Source organism: Podarcis bocagei (genome assembly GCF_964188305.1).
Source record: "Podarcis bocagei genome assembly, chromosome: 15".
Lineage (NCBI taxonomy): Eukaryota > Metazoa > Chordata > Lepidosauria > Squamata > Lacertidae > Podarcis > Podarcis bocagei.
In genome coordinates this window covers 37,157,283-37,171,149 of record NC_138141.1, presented here as the reverse complement: position 1 = coordinate 37,171,149, position 13,867 = coordinate 37,157,283, and the positions used below count along the sequence as shown (strand labels likewise).

General features: G+C 44.7%; 1 long non-coding RNA gene across 1 annotated transcript in view; it reads left to right on the top strand.

Moving 5' to 3' along the window:
* LOC308574922 overlaps positions 1 to 13,867 on the top strand; it is a 52,559-nt gene that overhangs the window by 24,738 nt on the left and 13,954 nt on the right. Inside the window, exon 2 of the long non-coding RNA XR_014002634.1 lies at positions 5,516 to 5,597. This is a non-coding gene — a long non-coding RNA (uncharacterized lncRNA). The remainder of the gene's footprint in view (positions 1 to 5,515; positions 5,598 to 13,867) is intronic.

Here is a 13,867-nt window from a genome sequence, read left to right as displayed (position 1 = left end):
ACGGCTGGCTGGTACTTGTATTCCAGTTAGATATGGATTGCTGGAAGGCTGCGTTTGGAGACAAATTGACAGGGGTTATTGCATTGCCATTTCTCTTCTTCTATCTCTGCCTTATTAACAAGTGTATTCTTCTTGTGGCACACTGATTACCTCCCCCCCCCCAACACTCTCTTCTCACCTTTTCCACAGTACCTGGGATGCATGCTAATGAAGCAATGCTTTGGCTAAATGGAGCAGGTTCTACAAATTCTCAACAATAAGCAAGCTGGGCTGGGGCTGGCTGAAGTCATTTTGCTGCACGGCTCGGGATGTCCCAAAGTGGTGATGGAACTGTGCATGGGGCTGAAAAGGGCCTAGACATGGAAACGAAGTTCATGCACTGGAGTATGAAAAAATTAATTTGGAACTCAGAACCTCAGAAGTAAAATGCATGGGCATGTGCAGAGTGCACCTGCCTTGCCAATGAGGAACCTCTGTATTTAATAAGATGGGTGCCTCTAGACTGTCAGTATTTTGTGAGGAGGGATGTAAGAACACATCAGAACTTTGGATTTGTACCATTAAGGTGCTCTTGTTGCTCTAGCACAACAAATTCAGTTTTTAATGGCTTTTTTTTTTTTTTTGCTGTTTGGAAAGTGATGGGGAAATGCGCTGAAAACTGTGAGACGAATGAATGATTAATGAGAAGGGTAAATTCTCATTGTTGTATAAGCTCCGCATAAGTGAATAGGAGCAAATGCTCAGAGACTGGACGTACAGTCTAACTCAGAGGTCGGCAACCTAAGGCCCATGGGCTGGAAGTGGCCCATGAGGTTCGCTTAACCAGCTCATGAGCCACCCCCTAACCAAGCCGCCCACTTGGCGAGTCCCCGCGCGCTGCACTAAACTGGTGGGAACTCTCTTCCGTGGCTCCGGAAATCACTTCTGCGCATGCCCAGATGCTGGAAATCACGTCCGTGCATGTCCGCAGTGCCAGAAATCACTTCTGCGCATGCCCAGAGGCCGAAAATCGCTTCTGCACAGGTGTAATTTTTGGTGTCTGGACATGCACAGACGCGATTTCTGGCGTCACGCTGCGCTGGTCGGGCCCATGGAGGATCTCCACTGTAGTGATCCGGCCCATGCCCAGTAAGCCTTGCCAACCCCTGGTCTAACTATCGTGTAAGCCTTGTGCAAGCAAATCAGGATGAGTGCTGAATTAACGGATCATCTGAGGGAAGCTGTGTGCTGCTTATTTTAGCTCTTTGAGAGTTGTTAGATAGTGGAACAGACTCCCTTGGAAGGTTGCAAATGCTCCTTCACTGGAGATGTTTAAACAGTTGTTGGGTGGCCTAGGATTCTTTAGCCATCCAACAACTAAGGGTCCTTTCCAATCCACAGTTCTATGATTTCAGGTGTTTATTTCCCATTGTTTCTAGAGGGAGACTCTTCTGGCGCCTTCATTACATATCTTCAAGTGCCAGGCAAAAACATTTCTCTTCTCCCAGACCTTTGTCTAATTAAACTAGCGATGGACTTTTTAAATGGTGGGTAGGTTTTTTGTTTGTTATGCATTTCGGAGTTTCCACACTGTAAAAAGAGGATCAGATTGATGGGCCCCATCTGCCCCTCACTTCCTTCTACAGCAAGTGCAGAAACCACCTTCATGACTGTTGGACCCACTATTGGTTTCGACTGCTCAATCTGCCACAGCCAATCTTTGCATGCAGGGGAAGTCCCTAACTCAGTAGGGGTTTGAGACCCATCAGCTGGCTCTGGTTGAAGCTAATCTAACTTCCTTAGGGCCCGGGACCACAAGGGTGTTGCTATTTATGGACCTTGAGGCTCTCCGTGGGGCATACCGGGAGAGGCGGTATGTAAGCCCCTCTGTGATCCTTGGGTGAAGGGTGGCATATAAATTTAATGAATAATAAAATAAAACAAAATTTTCACAGCAAAAGGTGTGGATTTTGAAGAATAGAGGTGTTTCAGTTTGCATATTGTTTCACAAAGTAGGCTCACCTATAAATGCAAATTTCTTCTCCATCCCTACTCCCAAAGGCCACATTTGCCAAGAAGTACAACCAAAGGCAACTTACAATGTCAAAAGCACCCATAATTCCATGATTCCACCTTCAACAGATATTTGCCTAGCCCACATGGTGGAACTTCTCTGTGCTTTCTGGTTGCTATAACTCTGTCTAAATGGCACCGTAATGTTCTCTTTTAACTGCCACTTAAAAAAAGAGAGAGAAAAAGCCCCCTCCTAAGACCCCATAACTGTTAATCATGTTAAAAGGTGTTGGAGAGGCCAGTTTCTCTAATGGCATTAAAATGTTGCCTGTTCCTGCCCTCCTTTATGAAGCCTCCTTTATGGGGGAGCGCACGATGCCTAGCACTGTGGGGCTTTAATAGGCAATCAGTGAAATCTCATCATGGTTTTATTTATGCTGCCAATTGGGACACGCCAATGACTTTTCACCCAGGGGGATTGTCCCGGTTGAGAGACAACAATGTGGGACAGAGCAGCTGGAGTGCAAGGAAGCAAATGCAACACCTGCCACTCCTCATGTGATTCCCCCCCCCTCCGCCCTAGCAGATATGGACATTTCCCCCTTTAGATGAGCATAGGTAGGCTCTGCCACAAAATATTACAGTATGACGTGCTGCTGTCCAGTATGTCCTCCCCAAGATTACTCTATCCTAGTGTGGTCCATGGATCCCCAGTGTTTGGTGAGCTTCATTCTGATGGTCCATGGAACTGGCTGTGGTGGGAACAGGAACTCAGGAAGTTGCTTGATACTGAGTTAGGCCATTGGTCTATTTAGTTCAGTGTTGTTGATGCTGTTTTTGTGGGAACGTTTATATAATTTAGCAGAGTTTAAACGATCCCGTTTGAGTTTATGCAGCGACAAGCGGGTTGATAACTCATTTGAGTCCTATCAGTAATTATACCTTCCTGGCTCATAATCCCTTTCTGTCCCTCTTAAAGAAAACACACATGAATCTGAATCATATTAACATAACTTACCTTACTCTCAGATTCATTTAGGTTTACAGAGTTATTCCTGAAGGCAGGCTTAGGTTACATGACAGATAAACTACAGTGGTACCTCGGGTTACAGATGCTTCAGGTTACAGACTCCGCTAACCCAGAAATAGTACCTCAGGTTAAGAACTTTGCTTCAGGATGAGAACAGAAATCGTGCAGCAGCGGCGTGGTGGCAGCGGGAGGCCCCATTAGCTAAAGTGGAGCTTCAGGTTAAGAACTGTTTCAGGTTAAGAACGGACCTCCAGAACGAATTAAGTTCTTAACCTGAAGTACCACTGTATATACTAGATAGTAGTGAGTCATGAGAAGACTGCATCCGAGCAGTTACCAGTTAACACTCCTTGCAGCAACCGACCAACCAACTGACAAAACTGCCTGCCACATAGAGGCAGTTAGTCCTCTCGGAATGTTGGACTTGACTGACAGCTTTATATCCCAGAGTTTTCTGGCTCTCACCAAATAAAGGATTCAGACTCCGATTGTAGATGTGTTATGTTTCCTTTGAATAGCTTAAAAAAGGTGGATCAGTGCATCAACCAATGTCAGGGGTGCCAACTTAAATAAAATAAGGGGGGCAAGTAAGCCCTACTCCGCATAATGGATCACATGATGTGGTGCACGGACTCCTTTTGCATGGCAGTGCCAATCAACTTTGGGGGACAAACCCCTCAAATATTTTATGGGGGGGGCAAAGGCCACTCGACCCCTAGGAGTTGGCCCCTATGACCACAGTGATGGAATCTTCTTCCTCTAAGGAAGCCCTGTCCATTCTGGAGCATGTCCAGAGGAAGGCAGAAAATGTTATAAAGGGCAGATCCTGGCAGAATTGCATTCTCTCCTCATCAGCCGGTTCCCACGTCAGGGCCGATACTGAGTACCTGATCATGTCCTAGATTGGTGTGTGCATGTGTGTGTACATGCAGAGCCCTAATTAAGAGAGGATATTTGAAGGTCTGTCATACAAATTGATTTTCTCTGCTCCAGAGAAACAGGGGAAAAATCAGCTTATGAGAAAGAGGAATTTGACTAAGCCCAAGGAAATAACACCCCGATATTACAAGCTGTTCTACAGTGGAACAGTTTGCTTGGCATGTGGTGAGCTATTCTACGTGAGAGGTTTTTGAGCAGGGACTGCATGGCCACGTATCAGGAATGGTCTAACAGTGGATTCCCTGCAATTTGAGATCCCTTTTATCTCTATGAATCTGGCTTGGTTCTCAAAGGAAGGTGATGGGGAATAACAGCAGCAGTTCACGCCAGTTGAAGGATATTTCAATTCACTGTAAAGTTGTTAAACCCATCTGCTGAAAATCCAGCTTGTCCTTGTCTGGTCCAAGAGTAGTAGTAGTGAGGCTTAGCGCTCTGTTCTTAATGGGAAGTGCCTGCAATGACGAATTGGGAAGGCGAGTGTTCCTGACAGTGATTAAGGGAAAGTTTAAAGCTTGCATTTAGATAAATTGGTTGGAAAATCCGATCCACACACTCTTTTCAAATATGATTATACAAACATCATTTGCATAAATATTATAATTAAAATTCTGCCTACAGCGTAATGATAAAAAAGGAAGCTGAGAGAAAATGGTATTAAATGATCAAGGGAGAAATATCTGAAATGCCACTGTGTGATGTTCTCAGCTCTCTGTTAAATAAGTAATTTATTGCAATATTCTCAAACAGAAAGGAAATTAAGCTTGATCCTGAAGGCCTTATCCTCGATGGTTTGATTTTGTTTCATCGGCTACCGTAACTTTCAGGCAGAACACCCAAAGTACCAACATAACTACCTTAAATTGGAACACTGGATTACCTTTAACAGCTTTTCAAGTTCAGCATTGTCACCTACATTGATGAATCATGACTTTGATTCATGGCTTACGACAAAAATTATTTAATAGTGGAGTTTGACATTGTAATGTTGACATATTTAAAGTGGATTCAGGGCTTAGAGATTAAAGACTACCATGTTCAGGATGCTAATAAAATTGACTCACTCTCTGGCGTCAAACAATCCACTTTCTTGTGGTTCTCGTTTCTGAGATCAGTCTCCTTTTTTATTCAAGTCTTTGTATACATAAATATATACATACATACTTTTATTTGTATGCCGCCTTTCCACAGTTCAAACTATGCTGAAGGCAGCTTATAATATGAAAAAATACATAACTACAACATAACAAAAGTAGTCATTAAGCAAATACTCAACTAAACTGAACAATTCCCACATAAATCACAATAAGATATATACTAAAGATACAAAAAACCAACAATCAATACTTCAAAGACACAGAGAGGTCAAGATCCTGCAGCTTCTGCTCTGCAGCCACACATTGTGAAGTTTTTGTTCCCAGGGATAAGAGAGTCTCCATTTTCTCTGCTGGATGAGCCTCTTCCACTTTTCTTGCACCTCTGATGACCCAGGAAGCAGAGGTCCATTTGCTAAACAGCAAGGTTAAATGGAGTTTTCTTCTCTTTGTTTTTTGATAGATTATGCAACACAGCAGCCAAACGATGACAATCCCGAGTGTGATGTAGACCCAGAAATGTGTGCATCCTGAACCTGAAACAGGTATGTTAAGGAAGAATTGAAGCACGCAGGATTCATTTTGTTGATAAACAAGCTGGTACTTTCCAGCAAGTCCTTCACAAGCATTCTTGATAGCAAGGCCACTGTCAGATATTATGGAAGTGCTCTTCATGGCTTTGCTATGACTCTGTATCCATGACAGGTTTTTCTTCCTTGCTTTGAAAATCCTTTAGCTCTCTGGTGATGGTAATGAGTGCTGCGTGAGCCTCATCCACCTCCTACCCCTGTACACCACAAAACAAGTGGGTTTCCAAAGATTCCTGTTGAATTTTTTCTCCTTTTTTTTAGTCAGGTCCAGTGCATGTCTCCTTGTGAGTGACTTTGCTTGGGTCTGCAGGGGCTCAGGAGCCAGTGTGGTGTAGTGGTTAAGAGCGGTGGACTCGTAATCTGGTGAACCGGGTTCGCGTCCCCGCTCCTCCACATGCAGCTGCTGGGTGACCTTGGGCTAGTGACACTTCTCTGAAGTCTCTCAGCCCCACTCACCTCACAGAGTGTTTGTTGTGGGGGAGGAAGGGAAAGGAGAATGTAAGCTGCTTTGAGAATCCTTCGGATAGTGATAAAGTGGGATATCAAATCCAAACTCCTCCTCCTCTTCTTCTTCTTCTTCTTCTTCTTCTTCTTCTTCTTCTTCTTGAAGCAATGGGGAGGCAGGGCTTCTTCATCTCCCAGAGGTCCTCTCACCACATCTCATGGAACTGGGAATATCCTACAAGACCCCGCAGGGGGCTGAGGCCTTTAAAAGACCCTGGCCATAAGAGTTGAGGGCCATTTTGCCCTATGAGCTTCACACCCAGCCACCCTCAGTGATAAAGTCTCACTGGGCTACTTGGATCATTGGTTGACAGGCCCATAGATCAGAAAGACACCCAAACTCTGAACTGTTGGAGCTTCTAGGTGATCCAGATGCTTACACACTCTCCAACATTTCTCTGATGAAAATAGGGAGTCCTAATCCACAACAACAACAACAGCAACAACAACATCCTATCTGACTGGGTTGCCTCAGCCACTCTGTGCAGCTTCCAACAACATATATATATAAATAATAATAAAACATTTAAAAACTTCCCTATACAGGTACACCCTTCAGATGTCTTCTAAAGGTTGTATCTCCTTGGCTCGGGGGTCACATAACTCCATTCCCTCCAACATTTATCCGATGAAAATAGGGATGTCCCAAGGAAAAGCAGGACATTTGAAGTGTATGCTGCTGTTGTTAATTTTGCTGTCTGGTCTTTGACCGCAATAAAGATTGATTGATTGATTGATTGATTGATTGACTGATTGATTGATTGAAAGTGGGACATTCTGGAATCAAATCAGAAACCGGGACAGCTTCTGTAAACCTGGGACTGTCCCTGGAAAACAGGGATACTTGTAGGGTCTGCTCTTATCTAGCGTTTGGTTTCCTCGGAATGAGGGACAGCGGAGACTGTGGTGTCTTTAGGATATATGGTTTATTTTCACATATATACAACCCGAGCCTACAATGGAGGGGGTTCACAGCATTAACACCCCAAGAGGGTCTTACTTCTCCCATAGCTGCAGCCTTGGATCTCAGCAGAATCAGGCATGTCTCTGTCTCTCAGCTGCCAAACCTGCTTCCTGCTCCTAACTTCTAGCTTACACACCAAAACTCCAGCTCTTGTCCTTCTAACAAGCACTGAGGTAGAGGTAGGGGTGGCCCACCCACTGCTATTTTTCTAGAAAAAGAGTTGCTGGAACTCACTATAAGATAATGCTTCCCTTGTCCTCTTATTATGGCAATGGCTTTCATCTGAGAGGTGATAGAACTGAAAAAAAGCCCTAGGCCCACCACTTGCTCTCTGGTCCAGAGCCACTTCCTTTGCTACCTTAATAATCTATACTTAGGGAGACATTACTGTTATGTATTCAGTGGTCTGTGTTTGCCTGAGCTTGAGTCTGGACTAAGGATTCTGAGCCCCTGTGTTCTGATTTGATACAAGATAGCCAATCACAGAACATTTCAGAATTTGGGCCTCTGCCATTGGCCCTTAAACTCTGAGTTATGATTCGCAGCTTGGAAGTTTAGACAGCCAATCATGTTGGGAGTGGGAGTGGCCCAGGCCTTCAGAAATGTATATAAGCAGTTGCTTTGCCCCTGTTGTCCAGTTCTATTAGTTCAATAAATGTTCTTGCTGTTATCACTATGTCTTGCCTTGTGGGAACCCACCTACACTTCAATTTACCAAGAAGCTGGCCTGGCTGTTTCAACAATGGGATCCTCCATTAGATTTTAACCCTTGCAGGATCCAGGAATTTTTAAACCCAGCCAGATGGGTGGGATATAAATAATGAAATTATTATTAATATTAAAAAGGACTGAAGCATGCGGCCTACCCCTCCCAACTCACAACACAATGCATGGCTAATATGCTGCCAATCTGCTACCAGGCCAGGTTTAAGGTAACCTATAAGGTTCTATACAACTCAGGACCATGCTACTTAGAGGCCACCTTCTTCCTTAGAGGTCACTGCGGTCTGCAGGGCAACTTCTTCTGCAAGTTCCAAAATATATCAGAAACCTGCTCCATAGTAACTTGGAGCAGGGCTTTCATTGTGTCAGCCCGTTTCGTCGAGTAGCGTTCCTGTCAAGATACGAGAGGCACCCACTGCCTGCACTTTTCACGAAACAATGGAAGACATTTTTCTCCTGATGAGCTTTCGCAGTTGGATAACTAGGTCTCTTACCAGGGGGCTCTGCTTTGCATTGTTTTTAAAGGTCATTCACTCTTGTTTTCTGTGCTGTTTTATTATGCTGGTGTACATCACCTTCAGGCACATATATGGAAGGTGATTAATAATAATAAGGCAGGAATGGAAAAATCATATTTTTGGTAAGTTTGATATTATTTGCCATGGATGTTCCATTATTCCAGAACTATGTCCTTCATGCTGAATTTATCCTTCCATTTCTTAAAAAAATATGTTGTTATTTTCTTACATTACAAAATAGCAAGAAACAGTATTAGAACAAAACCCACACTCCCACCCTTTCTGAAGATGTGAGGTCAGCCAACCCACCCAAAAAAGTGACTTTTGGTTTCATTCTCCTTACTATTTTTAGTTTAGTGGATAATATTTTCTAACAGGGCTAACTGCCAGGCATTTTTATGCCATGTGGTCATTGTCACACCTTCTAAGGATTTCCAATATCTAGCTAATACTAGCCTGGGTGCTAATAAAAGCTGGTCAATAAGATCCTTAAAATGCAGATTTATATTGTCCCCTAGGTAAAGATTAAGTAAAGCCAACTCTGGGCTTTTTGTTTTGTTATTCCAGAGTGATGTCCTTCATTTTGAATTTATAAGGTTTCCATTTGCTGTTGTTTCTTGATGTGCTCTGGGACTCAAGTTCTTTGTGCAGAAGCAAATGCTGGGCCGAAGGGACGCGGGTGGCACTGTGGGTAAAACCTCAGCACCTAGGACTTGCATGGCCGGTGGTTCGAATCCCCGCGGCAGGGTGCGCTCCCGTCATTCGGTCCCAGCGCCTGCCAACCTAGCAGTTCGAAAGCACCCCCGGGTGCAAGTAGATAAATAGGGACCGCTTACCAGCGGGAAGGTAAACGGCGTTCCGTGTGCTGCGCTGGCTCGCCAGATGCAGCTTGTCACGCTGGCCACGTGACCCGGAAGTGTCTGCGGACAGCGCTGGCTCCTGGCCTATAGAGTGAGATGAGTGCACAACCCTAGAGTCTGGCAAGACTGGCCTGTACAGGCAAGGGTACCTTTACCTTTACCTTTAACTGCTGGACCGAGTTTCCTTTTTTGGGTTCAGTGGAACTATTGTTTGCATTGCTCATGTTTCAAACAACTTATTGATGCATTTATTAGCTCTCTATGGGCAATTGCTGCATTGTTCTGTGGTTCCAACTTAAATAAAAATGGTTCACTTTTAACCATTGCACACTTTTCTTCTAACTAAGCTTTGTAGAACCCAAATAGGCAGAGTTTACATCTACTAAGAAGTCCCACTGTATTCTGTGGGATGACTTTCAGGTAAATGCATTTAGGGTCAATTTTCAGTCAATTTTCTGAAATACTCTGGTGAGTCTCCTTCTTCAGATGGTGCACACTAATTCGGTTGCAGATCTCATGCAGAATGCTGTTAGATGACTCCCAACAAGAGCTTCAATCAGGAGCTCATTGTCTGAGCAAAACCACTCTTCATAAGGGCATCTTCTTGTCAGGGACATGCCAAAATGTAAGATCCATTTCCTCTTCAAAACATGCAGTAGGCATAATCCAAATCACAGCTGATGAGTTATCTCAATGGCTCTAATGTTAGATTTTGGGGTTGCCTACAGAAAGTGTTGGTAACTGACAGCTGGTTCAAAACAGTGGCCAGGTTGTTTACCAGGATCTACCATAAGAAATGTACTTCAGCATGTTGAAATATCATCTCTGGCTTTCCGTTTCTTTGGCTGGGGGGTTCAATTCAAGATCACCATTTACTTAAGCTCAGAACCTCCTTATCCCACACAAACCTGCCGACAGCTGATGATCTTGTGCAAGATTCTTCTACTTTCAGATGTCTGCTGGGAAGCTTAAGCTACAAGAGACAAGGTCTTTGGGGTCAAGGTGCCTCAACTTTGGAATGACATAGTTCTCCAGCACCTACATTACAATCTTTTAAGTGCCAGCTGAAGGTTCCTGCTTTCTCCAGAGTTGACTAAAAATTAGTTTCAGATCAATTTGGGCTGTTATCATTGTATTTCATTCGCTGCTGATTTTTTAGTACTTATCTGTAGTAATTGCATACATATTGCTTGCTTTATTTTGTGTTAAAATTTCGTATGCCGCTTTGTATGGAAAGTTGATGAAGTCAGGGAAATAAATAAATAAGGAATTTTGCATTCTAAAACATCCGGATTTTGTTACGCTTATCCAGGTGTTCGTGTGCATAGCATTCAATGATTTAATTATTCAGCCCAAGTTTCGTGTCCTGTTTCCAGCATTCTGTTCTTCAGAGATGGGGGCCCTGTGGCCCTCCAGATGTTGTTGGACTACAACAACCATTATTCCTGGCTAATGGGTATGTGGGTTATGGACAGTGGCAATATCTAGAGGGCCAGAGGTTCCCCAGACCTGCTGTTACCTGGAGCCTCCTTAGATTTCTAGTGCTCTACAACTATCTGTTCACTGAAGGAGATTTGGAGAGGCATTCTCCATCATCCCTGTTTCTGGATGACTCCCACTCTAAGTAAGGCTCCTTCAAGATACACATATACACAGAGAGAGATAGAGAGAGATTGAGATTTTGAATGTAAATTTACTTGCATCCTGTTTTTTCTTTTTCCTCCTTAGAGTTCAAGGGGGTCCCATGTGGTTTTCCATCCATGCACTTAGCTGAGCCAGATCTGCATAGCTTCTCCGAGATTGTTGCGCTGTGTGCTTTCAAGTCATACCTCTGGGGCAAGGACCAGCTTTAGCTCTGAAGTTCTGAACTCAGGGGGAAAAACCCACTCACCTTGGAAGGTTCCTCATGTGTGGCTGGACCTCTCCTACCATTTTCCATTTTGATGCAATTGGTTTATTTCACACAAGCCTGTGTTCTGTTTCCATGTGGAAAGAACAACAACGAGCAATGCAGTCCATTGGATCTGAAAATGCACAACAGGAAGCAGATTAAACATACACGTGAGTGAGCCTCACCGAATTCCGTGGGATTTATTTCTGCAGAGATATGGATAGGAGTGCAGCCTTAGTGCATATAGTCTGCCTTTGGCAACAAACAACACTTAGAAGTAAGAAAAGAAAGCAGCACCTGTGTACATGAATGGATATGTTTAAAAAATGTGTATTGCAAAGCAGTCACATATCAATTAACATATAAAGTTTGCTGTGGAGAACAAAGGTGCATGAGTCTTTGTAACAGCAGTGGGGATCAGATGGGCAGGCAGAAGGAAATCTGATTAACAGTCCATTTTCAAAGGATTCCTCCAACATCCCTAGTGGGTTGAGCTCTTCCCACCTCATTTTTCTTAGCAACTATAAGCATCAGCAGAGCAATGTCAGATGGATCCTGTGAGTCACTCTGGTGTAAAATGCAATAAGCAAAAACTGACAAAGCATGTTCTCCCTAAATGAGAGCATGTGTTGCGGTTGGGTAATACAGGCCACCCTGGTGTGACTGGGCAGGTGGGTTAACCCAGGCCTTAAGTGGTTAATTGGGTTACTGGGGAGTTTTGTATGTTGCCAATTCGGAGGAGGGGTCAGAGCCTTTAAATACAGGTCGCCATTGCTGGGCGTCCTCTTGGCCTTTTTGCACCGGATCACCCGCCCACCCTCCCTTTAATAGGGGGGTTTTTTATTTAAGTTGATCGCTTGACCTTGCTATGCCTGTCATGGGGTCGTTCGCCTTGGAGCGGGGGCCTGGTAGGAATTTTGCCACTTGGCTGATTGGCTTGTGCCTTGTGGTTTTTGCCTACTGTGTAGCAAATCGTCACAACTTGTAAGGTTGGCGGTTAGGCATTGGTTAAAATTGGTTGGTGGAGGGGTAAGTACCTACCCTTCCAATGGTGCTGCGGAAATGGGAATTCCGTTAAAGGAATCCAGGGGCTTGCCATTCTTTCGTCCTTGTCCCTGGAATCGGACTTGGGCCGTGCAAGCCCCACAGGAACATGAGGGTGAGAAGTGAGGGACTGATGCCCAGCTTCATTTTCTCACCCAATACTTGTTTCCCACGCTGGCTTCTGCTGGAATCTGGAAGTCAGCTCTGTCCCTGGGCATGGACAGATAGGCATAACCAATGCCTAAGCAACCACTCACATTTTGTATTTGAATAAAGTTGTGGCCAAAAATGATGCCAAAAACCTTAAACAAAAATTGATGTGTGATGTGTGAATTTTTTGGTGGGGGTGGCATTGTGGGACTCAACACGCAACAACACACCTGCCTGGTACCAAAATGACAGTTCAAAATTCACTGTAAATAGAAGTGTAAGAACTTAAGAATAGCCTGCTGGACCAGGTTGATGACCCATCTAGTCCAGCACCCAGTGGCCATCCAGATACCTGCAGGAAACCAGGGAGCTGAACATGAGCCCAAGAGCCCTTTCCCCATGTCATCTTCCTCTTTTACTTCCTTGGTCATTATTTGGACGGCAAGCAGCTGGGACCTTGCAGCAGGGCAGGGAGAACTCAGACCTGTTTCTCCTTCCTTTCCAGTCTCAAAATGCACAACCGTGATGCAGTCTGTTGTTTACCTGAATGAATCACCCCGGGATTCAAACAGGGAGATTTCAGCCTCCCAAACAGCACTCAAGTCAACATTTGTGCACCGCTATGTGAGGTTCGGGAAACATCTGGGCAGCAGGAAGGCTGACACTTTGTATTCAATCCATGAGTGGAAGCAAGCATGCGGAAAGCAGTTCCTTTGTGAGATTCAGAAAACAAACGGGGGGGGGGGGGACTTAAGAAGTGCCTTGCTGGATTTAGGCAAAAGGCCCATCTACTCCAGCATCCTGTTCTCACAGCAGCCAACCAGATGTTCCAGAGGAAGCAGGAACTGAGTGCAACAGTCCTCCCCATCTGTGATTCTCAGCAATTGGTATTAGGAGGCAATTTGCCTCTGTTGTAGCTAGTAGCCATTGTCAGGCTTATCTTTCAGGAATTTGTCTTATCCTCTTCTAAAACCACCCAAGTGGGCCACTTCTTGTGGGAGTGAATTCCACAACTTGGAAAAACAAAACAAAACACCTTCCTTTTTTCTGCCCTGAATTTTCACTGGCTGTCCCCAATTTTAGTATCCTAGCAAACTTCTGTCTACATACATTCTCCACATCATGAATTATCTCCACCACGTTAAAAAAACACACTCCCCTATACAGGGCTGCCTTCAGATGTATAGTTACTTATCTCCTTGGCTCGGGGGTCGCATAACCCTCCAACATTTCTCTGATGAAAATAGGGGCATCCTAAGGGAAAGCAAAGGGACGTGGGTGGCGCAAAGGGACGCTGGTGGCGCTGTGGGTAAAAACCACAGTGCCTAGGACTTGCCAATTGCATGGTCGGCGGTTCGAATCCCCGCGGCGGGGTGAGCTCCCATCTTTCGGTCCCAGCTCCTGCCCACCTAGCAGTTCGAAAGCACCCCAAGTGCAAGTAGATAAATAGGTACCGCTTTCTAGCGGGAAGGTAAACGCCGTTTCCGTGTGCTGAGCTGGTGCTGGCTTGCCTGAGCAGCTTCGTCACGCTGGCCACGTGACCCGGAAGTGTCTCCGGACAGCGCTGGCCC